We start from the raw sequence: 18,752 nt of genomic DNA on the forward strand, positions 1-18,752 counted from the left end.
GGGACAGTCATGGGTGATGAATGTTTGCAACCTACTGCGAAGCCTCATACCGCAATATAAGGAACGTCAAATACTAAGAAAGGGCGGCCTATGAAAGAATTACTACTTTCAATAAGTACACTTAAACGGCTAATTGGGAATAGAAAAACTGTAAAAAGCCCTCTGAGAAAGCCCCCCTCTAACCTTTGATAGTAAGCTTTTCTGTAGTCTGCCTGTTGATGTATTTTCCGTTTGAACTGTGCACAACATGAAGAGACGGAACACTGGCGGCTTGTCACAATGCCCCCGCTGACATCACAATAGCGCTGCTGCCTAGAAAACAAGCTGCGCAGCAGAAGTTGTTCTTTGGGTGGGAGGGTGGGCTAGTGTAAGGAGGGGGCAAGCTCTTTTTTTCCCGGGTGGTAGGGGGATGACAGGAGAAGGGATGCGGGTGGTGAGAAGGGTACAGAGGGCAGGGTTTGGGGGCTGGGAAGGAAAGGGAAAAGATTAGGGTTTGGGGATGATGAAAGGGCTTTCTACGGGTAAGGATGGCAAAGGGTGGCAGTGACGGAAAGTCAGGCAACCTGTCCTGTCCGTCTTTTTGTATCGTGAATTGGAAAGACTGCAAGGGGGAGGGGAGTTGCTTGCGCCCTAAAGGAGGAGTTATTCAGATTCATTGCAGTGGGGGGCGGCGGCTGCAAAACGCACCATTCTTCTTGTTTTTGCTCTGCAAAGCAGCCTTTTCAAGGGTTGGCTTGGGTGACAAAATGTCTTCTGTAGGCGTGGGTTTGTCTCCCTCTCGCTCTCTCTCCCTAAGATGTGTCCGGCATAGGCCAGGGTGCCACTCGAGGCCCAAACCAATTCTGGTTATCGCTTCTCGGCCTTTTGGCTAAGATCAAGTGTAGAATCTGTTCTTATCAGTTTAATATCTGATACGTCCCCTATCTGGGGACCATATATTAAATGGATTTTTAGAACAGGGAGATGGAAAAAGAGCTTGCTCTGTCCACTCCACGCATTGACCTGGTATTGCAGTACCTCCAGGAACGGTGCACCCCTTCTTAACCCAGTTTCCAAAAGCAGAACTCGATTCACCTGATTCATATTAGCCCGATTAGCGAATTGAAATGAATTTTTATCTAACACACTTTTTACTTGCTTTATTCATCCAAATAGCAAACTCATCACCACTCAACTTCACCAACTCTGCTATGTCCCGTGCAGTATCTTGTTGTCAGTCTAATCTAGATCATGTGCAATTGAATGGAATAGATCCCTTTTGGACAAAGTGAATTCAGCTGATGCTGCTGCAGTGACCACAGGTGTGATAAGATCTAGAATTGGCATCTGGTGCGATCTCTCCGCTTCCACTCCAAAGAAAGTTACCTGTTTATTCCTATCATGCATTGGTTTTTGGGGTTTTCTTTGAGTAATGATGATCTCTTTAGTAGTCTGTTGGCGCCCTCTCCTGGAGGAATAGTTTGCTTGCTCTTGGACATTCTAAAAGAGAGGTCATGATAGACATTGAGCTTCTGAGCTCAATTGGGGACAGTCATGGGTGATGAATGTTTGCAACCTGCTGCAAAGCCTCATACCGCAATATAAGGAACGTCAAATACTAAGAAAGGGCGGCCTATGAAAGAATTACTACTTTCAATAAGTACACTTAAACGGCTAATTGGGAATAGAAAAACTGTAAAAAGCCCTCTGAGAAAGCCCCCCTCTAACCTTTGATAGTAAGCTTTTCTGTAGTCTGCCTGTTGATGTATTTTCCGTTTGAACTGTGCACAACATGAAGAGACGGAACACTGGCGGCTTGTCACAATGCCCCCGCTGACATCACAATAGCGCTGCTGCCTAGAAAACAAGCTGCGCAGCAGAAGTTGTTCTTTGGGTGGGAGGGTGGGCTAGTGTAAGGAGGGGGCAAGCTCTTTTTTTCCCGGGTGGTAGGGGGATGACAGGAGAAGGGATGCGGGTGGTGAGAAGGGTACAGAGGGCAGGGTTTGGGGGCTGGGAAGGAAAGGGAAAAGATTAGGGTTTGGGGATGATGAAAGGGCTTTCTACGGGTAAGGATGGCAAAGGGTGGCAGTGACGGAAAGTCAGGCAACCTGTCCTGTCCGTCTTTTTGTATCGTGAATTGGAAAGACTGCAAGGGGGAGGGGAGTTGCTTGCGCCCTAAAGGAGGAGTTATTCAGATTCATTGCAGTGGGGGGCGGCGGCTGCAAAACGCACCATTCTTCTTGTTTTTGCTCTGCAAAGCAGCCTTTTCAAGGGTTGGCTTGGGTGACAAAATGTCTTCTGTAGGCGTGGGTTTGTCTCCCTCTCGCTCTCTCTCCCTAAGATGTGTCCGGCATAGGCCAGGGTGCCACTCGAGGCCCAAACCAATTCTGGTTATCGCTTCTCGGCCTTTTGGCTAAGATCAAGTGTAGTATCCTTTTGGCTAAGATCAAGTGTAGTATCATTCGAAAAGGTGGTTTAAGGCTCCGGCCACCTTAGTACAATGATGCAATGCACACTGGAAGGTTGGGCTTGTTAGTACTTTGGGAGGATAGTATATCCATCTAGAGGAAACCATGGCCCTACCAGGATCGAGGCTATTAGACTGAGTAAGTGTGGGGGTTATGGTGCAATGTGCCCCAGGAATGGACACCCTGGAGGGAGTCTGAACTTGCTAGGTTGGGACCCTGGTAAGCCTCAGACTCTGTCGCACGCCGCGCCTTGCCTATTCATACTTTCCAAGCATATTGCCCTATCCCGGCCTTCTGGCTAAGAAGGGAAATTTTTATAATCCCGGTCGGAGGTCCGGTCAGCTTTGGGCTGAGAAACCAACACCCGGTTGGAGGTCCGGGTCAGCTTTGGCTGAGAAACCAACACCCGGTTGGAGGTCCGGTTAGCCTTGGGCTGAGAAACCAACACCCGGTTGGAGGTCCGGTCAGCCTTGGGCTGAGAAACCAACACCCGGTTGGAGGTCCGGTCAGCCTTGGGCTGAGAAACCAACACCGGTTGACGGTCCGGGCAGTCTCGGCTGCGAAACCAACGACTAGTAGCTCCCTACTCCACTTGGGTAAGATGCCTCGGTGGACGCTGGGAGCAACAACAAGGCTCAACCAGGCTTCGGCTTGGGGGAGCACCGAAGATCCCTGACCCTCGCTGTGGCCTTCTGGCTCGGAGGGACGGGGTTGATTTTTGGGGATCCTCTTCTCACGGAGGGGTCCACACGAATCCTAGCCTTTGCACTGTTTTTGGTGTGACTTCGGTCATGCATTTTTGCGGTGCTTTGGAAAGCTTCATTAAATCAAAAATCTGTTCTTATCAGTTTACTATCTGATACGTCCCCTATCTGGGGACCATATATTAAATGGATTTTTAGAACAGGGAGATGGAAAAAGAGCTTGCTCTGTCCACTCCACGCATTGACCTGGTATTGCAGTACCTCCAGGAACGGTGCACCCCTTCTTAACCCAGTTTCCAAAAGCAGAACTCGATTCACCTGATTCATATTAGCCCGATTAGCGAATTGAAATGAATTTTTATCTAACACACTTTTTACTTGCTTTATTCATCCAAATAGCAAACTCATCACCACTCAACTTCACCAACTCTGCTATGTCCCGTGCAGTATCTTGTTGTCAGTCTAATCTAGATCATGTGCAATTGAATGGAATAGATCCCTTTTGGACAAAGTGAATTCAGCTGATGCTGCTGCAGTGACCACAGGTGTGATAAGATCTAGAATTGGCATCTGGTGCGATCTCTCCGCTTCCACTCCAAAGAAAGTTACCTGTTTATTCCTATCATGCATTGGTTTTTGGGGTTTTCTTTGAGTAATGATGATCTCTTTAGTAGTCTGTTGGCGCCCTCTCCTGGAGGAATAGTTTGCTTGCTCTTGGACATTCTAAAAGAGAGGTCATGATAGACATTGAGCTTCTGAGCTCAATTGGGGACAGTCATGGGTGATGAATGTTTGCAACCTACTGCGAAGCCTCATACCGCAATATAAGGAACGTCAAATACTAAGAAAGGGCGGCCTATGAAAGAATTACTACTTTCAATAAGTACACTTAAACGGCTAATTGGGAATAGAAAAACTGTAAAAAGCCCTCTGAGAAAGCCCCCCTCTAACCTTTGATAGTAAGCTTTTCTGTAGTCTGCCTGTTGATGTATTTTCCGTTTGAACTGTGCACAACATGAAGAGACGGAACACTGGCGGCTTGTCACAATGCCCCCGCTGACATCACAATAGCGCTGCTGCCTAGAAAACAAGCTGCGCAGCAGAAGTTGTTCTTTGGGTGGGAGGGTGGGCTAGTGTAAGGAGGGGGCAAGCTCTTTTTTTCCCGGGTGGTAGGGGGATGACAGGAGAAGGGATGCGGGTGGTGAGAAGGGTACAGAGGGCAGGGTTTGGGGGCTGGGAAGGAAAGGGAAAAGATTAGGGTTTGGGGATGATGAAAGGGCTTTCTACGGGTAAGGATGGCAAAGGGTGGCAGTGACGGAAAGTCAGGCAACCTGTCCTGTCCGTCTTTTTGTATCGTGAATTGGAAAGACTGCAAGGGGGAGGGGAGTTGCTTGCGCCCTAAAGGAGGAGTTATTCAGATTCATTGCAGTGGGGGGCGGCGGCTGCAAAACGCACCATTCTTCTTGTTTTTGCTCTGCAAAGCAGCCTTTTCAAGGGTTGGCTTGGGTGACAAAATGTCTTCTGTAGGCGTGGGTTTGTCTCCCTCTCGCTCTCTCTCCCTAAGATGTGTCCGGCATAGGCCAGGGTGCCACTCGAGGCCCAAACCAATTCTGGTTATCGCTTCTCGGCCTTTTGGCTAAGATCAAGTGTAGTATCTGTTCTTATCAGTTTAATATCTGATACGTCCCCTATCTGGGGACCATATATTAAATGGATTTTTAGAACAGGGAGATGGAAAAAGAGCTTGCTCTGTCCACTCCACGCATTGACCTGGTATTGCAGTACCTCCAGGAACGGTGCACCCCTTCTTAACCCAGTTTCCAAAAGCAGAACTCGATTCACCTGATTCATATTAGCCCGATTAGCGAATTGAAATGAATTTTTATCTAACACACTTTTTACTTGCTTTATTCATCCAAATAGCAAACTCATCACCACTCAACTTCACCAACTCTGCTATGTCCCGTGCAGTATCTTGTTGTCAGTCTAATCTAGATCATGTGCAATTGAATGGAATAGATCCCTTTTGGACAAAGTGAATTCAGCTGATGCTGCTGCAGTGACCACAGGTGTGATAAGATCTAGAATTGGCATCTGGTGCGATCTCTCCGCTTCCACTCCAAAGAAAGTTACCTGTTTATTCCTATCATGCATTGGTTTTTGGGGTTTTCTTTGAGTAATGATGATCTCTTTAGTAGTCTGTTGGCGCCCTCTCCTGGAGGAATAGTTTGCTTGCTCTTGGACATTCTAAAAGAGAGGTCATGATAGACATTGAGCTTCTGAGCTCAATTGGGGACAGTCATGGGTGATGAATGTTTGCAACCTACTGCGAAGCCTCATACCGCAATATAAGGAACGTCAAATACTAAGAAAGGGCGGCCTATGAAAGAATTACTACTTTCAATAAGTACACTTAAACGGCTAATTGGGAATAGAAAAACTGTAAAAAGCCCTCTGAGAAAGCCCCCCTCTAACCTTTGATAGTAAGCTTTTCTGTAGTCTGCCTGTTGATGTATTTTCCGTTTGAACTGTGCACAACATGAAGAGACGGAACACTGGCGGCTTGTCACAATGCCCCCGCTGACATCACAATAGCGCTGCTGCCTAGAAAACAAGCTGCGCAGCAGAAGTTGTTCTTTGGGTGGGAGGGTGGGCTAGTGTAAGGAGGGGGCAAGCTCTTTTTTTCCCGGGTGGTAGGGGGATGACAGGAGAAGGGATGCGGGTGGTGAGAAGGGTACAGAGGGCAGGGTTTGGGGGCTGGGAAGGAAAGGGAAAAGATTAGGGTTTGGGGATGATGAAAGGGCTTTCTACGGGTAAGGATGGCAAAGGGTGGCAGTGACGGAAAGTCAGGCAACCTGTCCTGTCCGTCTTTTTGTATCGTGAATTGGAAAGACTGCAAGGGGGAGGGGAGTTGCTTGCGCCCTAAAGGAGGAGTTATTCAGATTCATTGCAGTGGGGGGCGGCGGCTGCAAAACGCACCATTCTTCTTGTTTTTTCTCTGCAAAGCAGCCTTTTCAAGGGTTGGCTTGGGTGACAAAATGTCTTCTGTAGGCGTGGGTTTGTCTCCCTCTCGCTCTCTCTCCCTAAGATGTGTCCGGCATAGGCCAGGGTGCCACTCGAGGCCCAAACCAATTCTGGTTATCGCTTCTCGGCCTTTTGGCTAAGATCAAGTGTAGTATCTGTTCTTATCAGTTTAATATCTGATACGTCCCCTATCTGGGGACCATATATTAAATGGATTTTTAGAACAGGGAGATGGAAAAAGAGCTTGCTCTGTCCACTCCACGCATTGACCTGGTATTGCAGTACCTCCAGGAACGGTGCACCCCTTCTTAACCCAGTTTCCAAAAGCAGAACTCGATTCACCTGATTCATATTAGCCCGATTAGCGAATTGAAATGAATTTTTATCTAACACACTTTTTACTTGCTTTATTCATCCAAATAGCAAACTCATCACCACTCAACTTCACCAACTCTGCTATGTCCCGTGCAGTATCTTGTTGTCAGTCTAATCTAGATCATGTGCAATTGAATGGAATAGATCCCTTTTGGACAAAGTGAATTCAGCTGATGCTGCTGCAGTGACCACAGGTGTGATAAGATCTAGAATTGGCATCTGGTGCGATCTCTCCGCTTCCACTCCAAAGAAAGTTACCTGTTTATTCCTATCATGCATTGGTTTTTGGGGTTTTCTTTGAGTAATGATGATCTCTTTAGTAGTCTGTTGGCGCCCTCTCCTGGAGGAATAGTTTGCTTGCTCTTGGACATTCTAAAAGAGAGGTCATGATAGACATTGAGCTTCTGAGCTCAATTGGGGACAGTCATGGGTGATGAATGTTTGCAACCTACTGCGAAGCCTCATACCGCAATATAAGGAACGTCAAATACTAAGAAAGGGCGGCCTATGAAAGAATTACTACTTTCAATAAGTACACTTAAACGGCTAATTGGGAATAGAAAAACTGTAAAAAGCCCTCTGAGAAAGCCCCCCTCTAACCTTTGATAGTAAGCTTCTCTGTAGTCTGCCTGTTGATGTATTTTCCGTTTGAACTGTGCACAACATGAAGAGACGGAACACTGGCGGCTTGTCACAATGCCCCCGCTGACATCACAATAGCACTGCTGCCTAGAAAACAAGCTGCGCAGCAGAAGTTGTTCTTTGGGTGGGAGGGTGGGCTAGTGTAAGGAGGGGGCAAGCTCTTTTTTTCCCGGGTGGTAGGGGGATGACAGGAGAAGGGATGCGGGTGGTGAGAAGGGTACAGAGGGCAGGGTTTGGGGGCTGGGAAGGAAAGGGAAAAGATTAGGGTTTGGGGATGATGAAAGGGCTTTCTACGGGTAAGGATGGCAAAGGGTGGCAGTGACGGAAAGTCAGGCAACCTGTCCTGTCCGTCTTTTTGTATCGTGAATTGGAAAGACTGCAAGGGGGAGGGGAGTTGCTTGCGCCCTAAAGGAGGAGTTATTCAGATTCATTGCAGTGGGGGGCGGCGGCTGCAAAACGCACCATTCTTCTTGTTTTTGCTCTGCAAAGCAGCCTTTTCAAGGGTTGGCTTGGGTGACAAAATGTCTTCTGTAGGCGTGGGTTTGTCTCCCTCTCGCTCTCTCTCCCTAAGATGTGTCCGGCATAGGCCAGGGTGCCACTCGAGGCCCAAACCAATTCTGGTTATCGCTTCTCGGCCTTTTGGCTAAGATCAAGTGTAGTATCTGTGAGGCTCGGCAGATGCAATGCACACTGGAAGGTTGCGCTTGCTAGTACTCTTGATGTATAGTATATTCATCTAGAGGAAAACATGGCCCTACCAGGATCGAGGCTATTAGACTGAGTAAGTGTGGGGGCTATGGTGCAATGTGCCCCAGGACTGACGACCCTGGAGTGAGTCTGAGCTTGCTGGCTTGGGACCCCGGCGAGCCTTGGGCTCTGTAGCACACCGTACCTTGCCCTTTCATACTTTCTGAGCATATTGCTCTATCCCGGCCTTCTGGCTAGGAAGGGAAATTTTTATAATCATGGTCGGAGGTCCGTTCAGCTTTGGGCTGAGAAACCAACACCCGGTTGGAGGTCCGGGTCAGCTTCGGCTGAGAAACCAACACCCGGTTGGAGGTCTGGGTCAGCTTCGGCTGAGAAACCAACACCCGGTTGGAGGTCCGGGTCAGCTTCGGCTGAGAAACCAACACCCGGTTGGAGGTCCGGTTAGCCTTGGGCTGAGAAACCAACACCGGTTGACGGTCCGGGCAGTTTCGGCTGCGAAACCAACAACTAGTAGCTCTCTACTCCACTTGGGTAAGATGCCTGGGTGGACGCTGGGAGCAACGACAAGGCTCAACCAGGCTTCGGCTTGGGGGAGCACCGAAGATCCCTGACCCTTGCTGTGGCCTTCTGGCTCGGAGGGACGGGGTTGATTTTTGGGGACCCTCTCCTCACGGAGGGGTCCACACGAATCCTAGCCTTTGCACTGTTTTTGGTGTGACTTCGGTAATGCATTTTTTGCGGTGCTTTGGAAAGCTTCATTAAATCAAAATCTGTTCTTATCAGTTTAATATCTGATACGTCCCCTATCTGGGGACCATATATTAAATGGATTTTTAGAACAGGGAGATGGAAAAAGAGCTTGCTCTGTCCACTCCACGCATTGACCTGGTATTGCAGTACCTCCAGGAACGGTGCACCCCTTCTTAACCCAGTTTCCAAAAGCAGAACTCAATTCACCTGATTCATATTAGCCCGGTTTAATGAATTGGAAGAAAGCATACGTCTTCATATGCACCTCAATTTGGCCCATTCACTTTTCACACTTCCTCCTTTTGTTTTTTATCTTTCACACTTTTGACTTTCTTTATTCATCCAAATAGCAAACTCATCACCACTCAACATGACCAACTCGGCTATGTCCCGTGCTGCAGTTCTCTGTCTTATCTAGATCATTTGCAATTGAATGGAATAGATCCCTTTTGGACAAAGTGGATTCACCTGCTGCTGCAGTGACCACAGGTGTGATAAGATCTAGAATTGGCATCTGGTGCGATCTCTCCGCTTCCACTCCAAAGAAAGTTACCTGTTTATTCCTATCATGCATTGGTTTTTGGGGTTTTCTTTGAGTAATGATGATCTCTTTAGTAGTCTGTTGGCGCCCTCTCCTGGAGGAATAGTTTGCTTGCTCTTGGACATTCTAAAAGAGAGGTCATGATAGACATTGAGCTTCTGAGCTCAATTGGGGACAGTCATGGGTGATGAATGTTTGCAACCTGCTGCAAAGCCTCATACCGCAATATAAGGAACGTCAAATACTAAGAAAGGGCGGCCTATGAAAGAATTACTACTTTCAATAAGTACACTTAAACGGCTAATTGGGAATAGAAAAACTGTAAAAAGCCCTCTGAGAAAGCCCCCCTCTAACCTTTGATAGTAAGCTTTTCTGTAGTCTGCCTGTTGATGTATTTTCCGTTTGAACTGTGCACAACATGAAGAGACGGAACACTGGCGGCTTGTCACAATGCCCCCGCTGACATCACAATAGCGCTGCTGCCTAGAAAACAAGCTGCGCAGCAGAAGTTGTTCTTTGGGTGGGAGGGTGGGCTAGTGTAAGGAGGGGGCAAGCTCTTTTTTTCCCGGGTGGTAGGGGGATGACAGGAGAAGGGATGCGGGTGGTGAGAAGGGTACAGAGGGCAGGGTTTGGGGGCTGGGAAGGAAAGGGAAAAGATTAGGGTTTGGGGATGATGAAAGGGCTTTCTACGGGTAAGGATGGCAAAGGGTGGCAGTGACGGAAAGTCAGGCAACCTGTCCTGTCCGTCTTTTTGTATCGTGAATTGGAAAGACTGCAAGGGGGAGGGGAGTTGCTTGCGCCCTAAAGGAGGAGTTATTCAGATTCATTGCAGTGGGGGGCGGCGGCTGCAAAACGCACCATTCTTCTTGTTTTTGCTCTGCAAAGCAGCCTTTTCAAGGGTTGGCTTGGGTGACAAAATGTCTTCTGTAGGCGTGGGTTTGTCTCCCTCTCGCTCTCTCTCCCTAAGATGTGTCCGGCATAGGCCAGGGTGCCACTCGAGGCCCAAACCAATTCTGGTTATCGCTTCTCGGCCTTTTGGCTAAGATCAAGTGTAGTATCCTTTTGGCTAAGATCAAGTGTAGTATCATTCGAAAAGGTGGTTTAAGGCTCCGGCCACCTTAGTACAATGATGCAATGCACACTGGAAGGTTGGGCTTGTTAGTACTTTGGGAGGATAGTATATCCATCTAGAGGAAACCATGGCCCTACCAGGATCGAGGCTATTAGACTGAGTAAGTGTGGGGGTTATGGTGCAATGTGCCCCAGGAATGGACACCCTGGAGGGAGTCTGAACTTGCTAGGTTGGGACCCTGGTAAGCCTCAGACTCTGTCGCACGCCGCGCCTTGCCTATTCATACTTTCCAAGCATATTGCCCTATCCCGGCCTTCTGGCTAAGAAGGGAAATTTTTATAATCCCGGTCGGAGGTCCGGTCAGCTTTGGGCTGAGAAACCAACACCCGGTTGGAGGTCCGGGTCAGCTTTGGCTGAGAAACCAACACCCGGTTGGAGGTCCGGTTAGCCTTGGGCTGAGAAACCAACACCCGGTTGGAGGTCCGGTCAGCCTTGGGCTGAGAAACCAACACCCGGTTGGAGGTCCGGTCAGCCTTGGGCTGAGAAACCAACACCGGTTGACGGTCCGGGCAGTCTCGGCTGCGAAACCAACGACTAGTAGCTCCCTACTCCACTTGGGTAAGATGCCTCGGTGGACGCTGGGAGCAACAACAAGGCTCAACCAGGCTTCGGCTTGGGGGAGCACCGAAGATCCCTGACCCTCGCTGTGGCCTTCTGGCTCGGAGGGACGGGGTTGATTTTTGGGGATCCTCTTCTCACGGAGGGGTCCACATGAATCCTAGCCTTTGCACTGTTTTTGGTGTGACTTCGGTCATGCATTTTTGCGGTGCTTTGGAAAGCTTCATTAAATCAAAAATCTGTTCTTATCAGTTTACTATCTGATACGTCCCCTATCTGGGGACCATATATTAAATGGATTTTTAGAACAGGGAGATGGAAAAAGAGCTTGCTCTGTCCACTCCACGCATTGACCTGGTATTGCAGTACCTCCAGGAACGGTGCACCCCTTCTTAACCCAGTTTCCAAAAGCAGAACTCGATTCACCTGATTCATATTAGCCCGATTAGCGAATTGAAATGAATTTTTATCTAACACACTTTTTACTTGCTTTATTCATCCAAATAGCAAACTCATCACCACTCAACTTCACCAACTCTGCTATGTCCCGTGCAGTATCTTGTTGTCAGTCTAATCTAGATCATGTGCAATTGAATGGAATAGATCCCTTTTGGACAAAGTGAATTCAGCTGATGCTGCTGCAGTGACCACAGGTGTGATAAGATCTAGAATTGGCATCTGGTGCGATCTCTCCGCTTCCACTCCAAAGAAAGTTACCTGTTTATTCCTATCATGCATTGGTTTTTGGGGTTTTCTTTGAGTAATGATGATCTCTTTAGTAGTCTGTTGGCGCCCTCTCCTGGAGGAATAGTTTGCTTGCTCTTGGACATTCTAAAAGAGAGGTCATGATAGACATTGAGCTTCTGAGCTCAATTGGGGACAGTCATGGGTGATGAATGTTTGCAACCTACTGCGAAGCCTCATACCGCAATATAAGGAACGTCAAATACTAAGAAAGGGCGGCCTATGAAAGAATTACTACTTTCAATAAGTACACTTAAACGGCTAATTGGGAATAGAAAAACTGTAAAAAGCCCTCTGAGAAAGCCCCCCTCTAACCTTTGATAGTAAGCTTTTCTGTAGTCTGCCTGTTGATGTATTTTCCGTTTGAACTGTGCACAACATGAAGAGACGGAACACTGGCGGCTTGTCACAATGCCCCCGCTGACATCACAATAGCGCTGCTGCCTAGAAAACAAGCTGCGCAGCAGAAGTTGTTCTTTGGGTGGGAGGGTGGGCTAGTGTAAGGAGGGGGCAAGCTCTTTTTTTCCCGGGTGGTAGGGGGATGACAGGAGAAGGGATGCGGGTGGTGAGAAGGGTACAGAGGGCAGGGTTTGGGGGCTGGGAAGGAAAGGGAAAAGATTAGGGTTTGGGGATGATGAAAGGGCTTTCTACGGGTAAGGATGGCAAAGGGTGGCAGTGACGGAAAGTCAGGCAACCTGTCCTGTCCGTCTTTTTGTATCGTGAATTGGAAAGACTGCAAGGGGGAGGGGAGTTGCTTGCGCCCTAAAGGAGGAGTTATTCAGATTCATTGCAGTGGGGGGCGGCGGCTGCAAAACGCACCATTCTTCTTGTTTTTGCTCTGCAAAGCAGCCTTTTCAAGGGTTGGCTTGGGTGACAAAATGTCTTCTGTAGGCGTGGGTTTGTCTCCCTCTCGCTCTCTCTCCCTAAGATGTGTCCGGCATAGGCCAGGGTGCCACTCGAGGCCCAAACCAATTCTGGTTATCGCTTCTCGGCCTTTTGGCTAAGATCAAGTGTAGTATCTGTTCTTATCAGTTTAATATCTGATACGTCCCCTATCTGGGGACCATATATTAAATGGATTTTTAGAACAGGGAGATGGAAAAAGAGCTTGCTCTGTCCACTCCACGCATTGACCTGGTATTGCAGTACCTCCAGGAACGGTGCACCCCTTCTTAACCCAGTTTCCAAAAGCAGAACTCGATTCACCTGATTCATATTAGCCCGATTAGCGAATTGAAATGAATTTTTATCTAACACACTTTTTACTTGCTTTATTCATCCAAATAGCAAACTCATCACCACTCAACTTCACCAACTCTGCTATGTCCCGTGCAGTATCTTGTTGTCAGTCTAATCTAGATCATGTGCAATTGAATGGAATAGATCCCTTTTGGACAAAGTGAATTCAGCTGATGCTGCTGCAGTGACCACAGGTGTGATAAGATCTAGAATTGGCATCTGGTGCGATCTCTCCGCTTCCACTCCAAAGAAAGTTACCTGTTTATTCCTATCATGCATTGGTTTTTGGGGTTTTCTTTGAGTAATGATGATCTCTTTAGTAGTCTGTTGGCGCCCTCTCCTGGAGGAATAGTTTGCTTGCTCTTGGACATTCTAAAAGAGAGGTCATGATAGACATTGAGCTTCTGAGCTCAATTGGGGACAGTCATGGGTGATGAATGTTTGCAACCTACTGCGAAGCCTCATACCGCAATATAAGGAACGTCAAATACTAAGAAAGGGCGGCCTATGAAAGAATTACTACTTTCAATAAGTACACTTAAACGGCTAATTGGGAATAGAAAAACTGTAAAAAGCCCTCTGAGAAAGCCCCCCTCTAACCTTTGATAGTAAGCTTTTCTGTAGTCTGCCTGTTGATGTATTTTCCGTTTGAACTGTGCACAACATGAAGAGACGGAACACTGGCGGCTTGTCACAATGCCCCCGCTGACATCACAATAGCGCTGCTGCCTAGAAAACAAGCTGCGCAGCAGAAGTTGTTCTTTGGGTGGGAGGGTGGGCTAGTGTAAGGAGGGGGCAAGCTCTTTTTTTCCCGGGTGGTAGGGGGATGACAGGAGAAGGGATGCGGGTGGTGAGAAGGGTACAGAGGGCAGGGTTTGGGGGCTGGGAAGGAAAGGGAAAAGATTAGGGTTTGGGGATGATGAAAGGGCTTTCTACGGGTAAGGATGGCAAAGGGTGGCAGTGACGGAAAGTCAGGCAACCTGTCCTGTCCGTCTTTTTGTATCGTGAATTGGAAAGACTGCAAGGGGGAGGGGAGTTGCTTGCGCCCTAAAGGAGGAGTTATTCAGATTCATTGCAGTGGGGGGCGGCGGCTGCAAAACGCACCATTCTTCTTGTTTTTTCTCTGCAAAGCAGCCTTTTCAAGGGTTGGCTTGGGTGACAAAATGTCTTCTGTAGGCGTGGGTTTGTCTCCCTCTCGCTCTCTCTCCCTAAGATGTGTCCGGCATAGGCCAGGGTGCCACTCGAGGCCCAAACCAATTCTGGTTATCGCTTCTCGGCCTTTTGGCTAAGATCAAGTGTAGTATCTGTTCTTATCAGTTTAATATCTGATACGTCCCCTATCTGGGGACCATATATTAAATGGATTTTTAGAACAGGGAGATGGAAAAAGAGCTTGCTCTGTCCACTCCACGCATTGACCTGGTATTGCAGTACCTCCAGGAACGGTGCACCCCTTCTTAACCCAGTTTCCAAAAGCAGAACTCGATTCACCTGATTCATATTAGCCCGATTAGCGAATTGAAATGAATTTTTATCTAACACACTTTTTACTTGCTTTATTCATCCAAATAGCAAACTCATCACCACTCAACTTCACCAACTCTGCTATGTCCCGTGCAGTATCTTGTTGTCAGTCTAATCTAGATCATGTGCAATTGAATGGAATAGATCCCTTTTGGACAAAGTGAATTCAGCTGATGCTGCTGCAGTGACCACAGGTGTGATAAGATCTAGAATTGGCATCTGGTGCGATCTCTCCGCTTCCACTCCAAAGAAAGTTACCTGTTTATTCCTATCATGCATTGGTTTTTGGGGTTTTCTTTGAGTAATGATGATCTCTTTAGTAGTCTGTTGGCGCCCTCTCCTGGAGGAATAGTTTGCTTGCTCTTGGACATTCTAAAAGAGAGGTCATGATAGACATTGAGCTTCTGAGCTCAATTGGGGACAGTCATGGGTGATGAATGTTTGCAACCTACTGCGAAGCCTCATACCGCAATATAAGGAACGTCAAATACTAAGAAAGGGCGGCCTATGAAAGAATTACTACTTTCAATAAGTACACTTAAACGGCTAATTGGGAATAGAAAAACTGTAAAAAGCCCTCTGAGAAAGCCCCCCTCTAACCTTTGATAGTAAGCTTTTCTGTAGTCTGCCTGTTGATGTATTTTCCGTTTGAACTGTGCACAACATGAAGAGACGGAACACTGGCGGCTTGTCACAATGCCCCCGCTGACATCACAATAGCGCTGCTGCCTAGAAAACAAGCTGCGCAGCAGAAGTTGTTCTTTGGGTGGGAGGGTGGGCTAGTGTAAGGAGGGGGCAAGCTCTTTTTTTCCCGGGTGGTAGGGGGATGACAGGAGAAGGGATGCGGGTGGTGAGAAGGGTACAGAGGGCAGGGTTTGGGGGCTGGGAAGGAAAGGGAAAAGATTAGGGTTTGGGGATGATGAAAGGGCTTTCTACGGGTAAGGATGGCAAAGGGTGGCAGTGACGGAAAGTCAGGCAACCTGTCCTGTCCGTCTTTTTGTATCGTGAATTGGAAAGACTGCAAGGGGGAGGGGAGTTGCTTGCGCCCTAAAGGAGGAGTTATTCAGATTCATTGCAGTGGGGGGCGGCGGCTGCAAAACGCACCATTCTTCTTGTTTTTGCTCTGCAAAGCAGCCTTTTCAAGGGTTGGCTTGGGTGACAAAATGTCTTCTGTAGGCGTGGGTTTGTCTCCCTCTCGCTCTCTCTCCCTAAGATGTGTCCGGCATAGGCCAGGGTGCCACTCGAGGCCCAAACCAATTCTGGTTATCGCTTCTCGGCCTTTTGGCTAAGATCAAGTGTAGTATCTGTTCTTATCAGTTTAATATCTGATACGTCCCCTATCTGGGGACCATATATTAAATGGATTTTTAGAACAGGGAGATGGAAAAAGAGCTTGCTCTGTCCACTCCACGCATTGACCTGGTATTGCAGTACCTCCAGAAACGGTGCACCCCTTCTTAACCCAGTTTCCAAAAGCAGAACTCGATTCACCTGATTCATATTAGCCCGATTAGCGAATTGAAATGAATTTTTATCTAACACACTTTTTACTTGCTTTATTCATCCAAATAGCAAACTCATCACCACTCAACTTCACCAACTCTGCTATGTCCCGTGCAGTATCTTGTTGTCAGTCTAATCTAGATCATGTGCAATTGAATGGAATAGATCCCTTTTGGACAAAGTGAATTCAGCTGATGCTGCTGCAGTGACCACAGGTGTGATAAGATCTAGAATTGGCATCTGGTGCGATCTCTCCGCTTCCACTCCAAAGAAAGTTACCTGTTTATTCCTATCATGCATTGGTTTTTGGGGTTTTCTTTGAGTAATGATGATCTCTTTAGTAGTCTGTTGGCGCCCTCTCCTGGAGGAATAGTTTGCTTGCTCTTGGACATTCTAAAAGAGAGGTCATGATAGACATTGAGCTTCTGAGCTCAATTGGGGACAGTCATGGGTGATGAATGTTTGCAACCTACTGCGAAGCCTCATACCGCAATATAAGGAACGTCAAATACTAAGAAAGGGCGGCCTATGAAAGAATTACTACTTTCAATAAGTACACTTAAACGGCTAATTGGGAATAGAAAAACTGTAAAAAGCCCTCTGAGAAAGCCCCCCTCTAACCTTTGATAGTAAGCTTTTCTGTAGTCTGCCTGTTGATGTATTTTCCGTTTGAACTGTGCACAACATGAAGAGACGGAACACTGGCGGCTTGTCACAATGCCCCCGCTGACATCACAATAGCACTGCTGCCTAGAAAACAAGCTGCGCAGCAGAAGTTGTTCTTTGGGTGGGAGGGTGGGCTAGTGTAAGGAGGGGGCAAGCTCTTTTTTTCCCGGGTGGTAGGGGGATGACAGGAGAAGGGATGCGGGTGGTGAGAAGGGTACAGAGGGCAGGGTTTGGGGGCTGGGAAGGAAAGGGAAAAGATTAGGGTTTGGGGATGATGAAAGGGCTTTCTACGGGTAAGGATGGCAAAGGGTGGCAGTGACGGAAAGTCAGGCAACCTGTCCTGTCCGTCTTTTTGTATCGTGAATTGGAAAGACTGCAAGGGGGAGGGGAGTTGCTTGCGCCCTAAAGGAGGAGTTATTCAGATTCATTGCAGTGGGGGGCGGCGGCTGCAAAACGCACCATTCTTCTTGTTTTTGCTCTGCAAAGCAGCCTTTTCAAGGGTTGGCTTGGGTGACAAAATGTCTTCTGTAGGCGTGGGTTTGTCTCCCTCTCGCTCTCTCTCCCTAAGATGTGTCCGGCATAGGCCAGGGTGCCACTCGAGGCCCAAACCAATTCTGGTTATCGCTTCTCGGCCTTTTGGCTAAGATCAAGTGTAGTATCTGTGAGGCTCGGCAGATGCAATGCACACTGGAAGGTTGCGCTTGCTAGTACTCTTGATGTATAGTATATTCATCTAGAGGAAAACATGGCCCTACCAGGATCGAGGCTATTAGACTGAGTAAGTGTGGGGGCTATGGTGCAATGTGCCCCAGGACTGACGACCCTGGAGTGAGTCTGAGCTTGCTGGCTTGGGACCCCGGCGAGCCTTGGGCTCTGTAGCACACCGTACCTTGCCCTTTCATACTTTCTGAGCATATTGCTCTATCCCGGCCTTCTGGCTAGGAAGGGAAATTTTTATAATCATGGTCGGAGGTCCGTTCAGCTTTGGGCTGAGAAACCAACACCCGGTTGGAGGTCCGGGTCAGCTTCGGCTGAGAAACCAACACCCGGTTGGAGGTCTGGGTCAGCTTCGGCTGAGAAACCAACACCCGGTTGGAGGTCCGGGTCAGCTTCGGCTGAGAAACCAACACCCGGTTGGAGGTCCGGTTAGCCTTGGGCTGAGAAACCAACACCGGTTGACGGTCCGGGCAGTTTCGGCTGCGAAACCAACAACTAGTAGCTCTCTACTCCACTTGGGTAAGATGCCTGGGTGGACGCTGGGAGCAACGACAAGGCTCAACCAGGCTTCGGCTTGGGGGAGCACCGAAGATCCCTGACCCTTGCTGTGGCCTTCTGGCTCGGAGGGACGGGGTTGATTTTTGGGGACCCTCTCCTCACGGAGGGGTCCACACGAATCCTAGCCTTTGCACTGTTTTTGGTGTGACTTCGGTAATGCATTTTTTGCGGTGCTTTGGAAAGCTTCATTAAATCAAAATCTGTTCTTATCAGTTTAATATCTGATACGTCCCCTATCTGGGGACCATATATTAAATGGATTTTTAGAACAGGGAGATGGAAAAAGAGCTTGCTCTGTCCACTCCACGCATTGACCTGGTATTGCAGTACCTCCAGGAACGGTGCACCCCTTCTTAACCCAGTTTCCAAAAGCAGAACTCAATTCACCTGATTCATATTAGCCCGGTTTAATGAATTGGAAGAAAGCATACGTCTTCATATGCACCTCAATTTGGCCCATTCACTTTTCACACTTCCTCCTTTTGTTTTTTATCTTTCACACTTTTGACTTTCTTTATTCATCCAAATAGCAAACTCATCACCACTCAACCTGACCAACTCGGCTATGTCCCGTGCTGCAGTTCTCTGTCTTATCTAGATCATTTGCAATTGAATGGAATAGATCCCTTTTGGACAAAGTGGATTCACCTGCTGCTGCAGTGACCACAGGTGTGATAAGATCTAGAATTGGCATCTGGTGCGATCTCTCCGCTTCCACTCCAAAGAAAGTTACCTGTTTATTCCTATCATGCATTGGTTTTTGGGGTTTTCTTTGAGTAATGATGATCTCTTTAGTAGTCTGTTGGCGCCCTCTCCTGGAGGAATAGTTTGCTTGCTCTTGGACATTCTAAAAGAGAGGTCATGATAGACATTGAGCTTCTGAGCTCAATTGGGGACAGTCATGGGTGATGAATGTTTGC

The 18,752-nt window shown here is 47.9% G+C and overlaps 10 non-coding genes and 4 pseudogenes across 10 annotated transcripts; all 14 read left to right on the plus strand.

The window, feature by feature from the left end:
* The first annotated feature begins 848 nt into the window (after positions 1-848).
* LOC142252882 (U2 spliceosomal RNA) lies at positions 849-1,039 on the plus strand. Its single transcript, XR_012726246.1, has one exon. It is a non-coding gene; the product is annotated as a U2 spliceosomal RNA (small nuclear RNA).
* A 1,333-nt stretch (positions 1,040-2,372) lies between these two features.
* Positions 2,373-2,520, plus strand: LOC142253628 (U2 spliceosomal RNA; annotated as a pseudogene).
* A 718-nt stretch (positions 2,521-3,238) lies between these two features.
* On the plus strand, positions 3,239-3,434 carry LOC142253348 (U2 spliceosomal RNA). The gene has a single exon (XR_012726647.1). It is a non-coding gene; the product is annotated as a U2 spliceosomal RNA (small nuclear RNA).
* A 1,333-nt stretch (positions 3,435-4,767) lies between these two features.
* LOC142251961 (U2 spliceosomal RNA) lies at positions 4,768-4,958 on the plus strand. Its single transcript, XR_012725360.1, has one exon. It is a non-coding gene; the product is annotated as a U2 spliceosomal RNA (small nuclear RNA).
* A 1,333-nt stretch (positions 4,959-6,291) lies between these two features.
* LOC142251962 (U2 spliceosomal RNA) lies at positions 6,292-6,482 on the plus strand. Its single transcript, XR_012725361.1, has one exon. It is a non-coding gene; the product is annotated as a U2 spliceosomal RNA (small nuclear RNA).
* Positions 6,483-7,815: 1,333 nt separating this feature from the next.
* Positions 7,816-7,942, plus strand: LOC142253634 (U2 spliceosomal RNA; annotated as a pseudogene).
* A 684-nt stretch (positions 7,943-8,626) lies between these two features.
* Positions 8,627-8,822, plus strand: LOC142253145 (U2 spliceosomal RNA). Its single transcript, XR_012726463.1, has one exon. It is a non-coding gene; the product is annotated as a U2 spliceosomal RNA (small nuclear RNA).
* Positions 8,823-10,210: 1,388 nt separating this feature from the next.
* Positions 10,211-10,358, plus strand: LOC142253630 (U2 spliceosomal RNA; annotated as a pseudogene).
* A 718-nt stretch (positions 10,359-11,076) lies between these two features.
* LOC142253349 (U2 spliceosomal RNA) lies at positions 11,077-11,272 on the plus strand. Its single transcript, XR_012726648.1, has one exon. It is a non-coding gene; the product is annotated as a U2 spliceosomal RNA (small nuclear RNA).
* A 1,333-nt stretch (positions 11,273-12,605) lies between these two features.
* LOC142251963 (U2 spliceosomal RNA) lies at positions 12,606-12,796 on the plus strand. Its single transcript, XR_012725362.1, has one exon. It is a non-coding gene; the product is annotated as a U2 spliceosomal RNA (small nuclear RNA).
* Positions 12,797-14,129: 1,333 nt separating this feature from the next.
* Positions 14,130-14,320, plus strand: LOC142251964 (U2 spliceosomal RNA). Its single transcript, XR_012725363.1, has one exon. It is a non-coding gene; the product is annotated as a U2 spliceosomal RNA (small nuclear RNA).
* A 1,333-nt stretch (positions 14,321-15,653) lies between these two features.
* Positions 15,654-15,844, plus strand: LOC142252900 (U2 spliceosomal RNA). Its single transcript, XR_012726263.1, has one exon. It is a non-coding gene; the product is annotated as a U2 spliceosomal RNA (small nuclear RNA).
* Positions 15,845-17,177: 1,333 nt separating this feature from the next.
* On the plus strand, positions 17,178-17,304 carry LOC142253635 (U2 spliceosomal RNA; annotated as a pseudogene).
* Positions 17,305-17,988: 684 nt separating this feature from the next.
* On the plus strand, positions 17,989-18,184 carry LOC142253146 (U2 spliceosomal RNA). Its single transcript, XR_012726464.1, has one exon. It is a non-coding gene; the product is annotated as a U2 spliceosomal RNA (small nuclear RNA).
* Positions 18,185-18,752: the final 568 nt, after the last annotated feature.

This window comes from Anomaloglossus baeobatrachus, chromosome 9 (genome assembly GCF_048569485.1).
Source record: "Anomaloglossus baeobatrachus isolate aAnoBae1 chromosome 9, aAnoBae1.hap1, whole genome shotgun sequence".
NCBI lineage: Eukaryota > Metazoa > Chordata > Amphibia > Anura > Aromobatidae > Anomaloglossus > Anomaloglossus baeobatrachus.